Genomic DNA, 2,031 nt, shown 5'->3' with positions numbered 1-2,031 from the left:
AAAAATCGTGACTTTTTTAAAACGCCGCGGGACGCAGGAAAAATTGTTAAACATCGGGACTGTCCTGCCCAAAGCAGGGCGTCTGGTCACCTTATCCTATGTCAATGCTGACGCTGCCTTGTGACTGCTGAGTTCAGATGGCCCCGCCTCTAGGAAGTTTTCCTGACCCTGGGTCCGATGCCACCTCTGAGCTCCCATGCCAGCCAGGCCACTCTGGGCAGGCAAGAAGGCGTCGCTGCACAATGTGCTGAATGAATGGCCACACAAAGATGGCGAAGGAATGGATTAAAAAGATTTGCATGTCCGCTCTGGAGTTAAAATTGTCCTTTGGCCAAATTCCCAAGTCACACCCGTGTCCCAGGCCTTGTCCCCCCAAGCTTGCACCTAACCCAAACCTATTCCACCCCCCACCCCCCCCAAAACTTCCTATTTCTGAGGGTAGAACTGGGGCAAACCAGTGACCTACACGGGTGACAATTGCAAGACCCTCCCAGGGTGGGCGGGAAACTGAGGCGTTGAAGTGGCGTTCTGGGAAGGAGGCTGCCCCAGGGGAGCTTGGTATTGGACGCAGCCCCTCTCTTCCGGGCTCCGCTCCCAGCTCGTCGCCGTGCGGGCACCCTCCACAATCCAGGCCGTGATGTCACCCTGACTCACAGCCACCCTATAGCGACCTAGTTGGCGAATAAAAAGGCCCCATAGGGTTCCAAGGCTGTGCCCTTTACAGAAACAGACTGCCAGCCTCGGCTTTCTTGCACTGGGGACATCGGGCGCGCAGCCTTGGCGGTGGACAGCTGAGCGCTTAACTACCTACTCTTGACCATCCAAGGCGCCTTCATCCCACACTAGACCCACCCACATCCATCCCTTCCCCGACACTATTGGCTCGCGTCGAAGTCACTCGGCACGCGCCCCCTTCGCCTATTGGCTGGTATTTTCTACCCTGCGAGCGGCCCTACCACGCGCCATTGGTCACCCACAAGCCCCGCCCACGGCCCCTTCCTATTGGCTGAAGGACTTTGCCGGTTCGGGCAATCATTGGTCACGGACACATGTCCGTCCCCAGAGCAACCACCAGAGAGGGGTTGGAGAAGGGAGAGGTTGGAGGGACGTGGGGTCAGACTCACGCTGGGCCGGCGGGAGGCAGACGTAGTTCTTGAAGAACTCGCTCCGGCGGGCACCTTCTTTAATGCGGTTAGCGAGCGGCTTGCTGATCTGCCGGATGCCCAGGTAGAACAGCTTCGCCATGGGGAACGCGCCCACCACCATCTTGGCGGTCGCACGGAGCACGCGCTATCTTCCCGACTGGGCGGGGCGCCTCGCCCTCTCGCCACTCCTCTCCCGCCCGCTCGTGGGCCTGCGTGCGTGCGTGAGTACGTAGATACGTGCCTACGCTCGGGGGCGGGGAGCTGCCAGGGCGCGCCCTGACGTCACCCCGTGGACGCTGACGTCTCGACGTCTGCTGGCGGAGTATGCAAATGACACAGCGGAAGTGGGGCGGTCCTGGAGGTGGTACCGTTAACCGGCTGCCCGCGGGAGTTTGAGCGCATTCCCACGCCCGCCGAAGATGGCGTCATCGCACTCTTTAGTGACGTCACTACCAATTCGGCTTCCCCGCCCAAAGGGGCCCTTATTTATTCCTAATTAGGTCTTGATCCTTCCCAAGTACACCTTCCCATACAAGTCCGTTGAGAATAAGGGGGAAACGGGGCTTTGTAGTCAAACGGACCCGAGTTGGAATCCCAGCTCCTCCATTTATTCACTGGGTGATATTAGGAAAATGGACTTAATCTCTCTGGGCCCAGGTAGTCCCTGCTGCAAATGAGAGTAATGATAGCATTTACCTCGTTGCTGTGAGGCTATACTGGGATTCTTAAATTTGTAAGCGTAGAATGATGCCGTGTGCATAAACAGCGCTCAGTGGCACTGTTAGGTACCCTAGACTCAGGGACCCGATGCGCAACACTGTCGGGCCCTGTTGCACCATCCTCGTGATCGTTGCTGTGTTGAACATCCATTTGTTGCAACCATTGT

The sequence above is a fragment of the Echinops telfairi genome, unplaced genomic scaffold, assembly GCF_000313985.2.
Source record: "Echinops telfairi isolate 266 unplaced genomic scaffold, ASM31398v2 ScPeMD7_655;HRSCAF=1070, whole genome shotgun sequence".
Classification (NCBI taxonomy): domain Eukaryota; kingdom Metazoa; phylum Chordata; class Mammalia; order Afrosoricida; family Tenrecidae; genus Echinops; species Echinops telfairi.
This window is presented reverse-complemented; position numbering follows the sequence as displayed.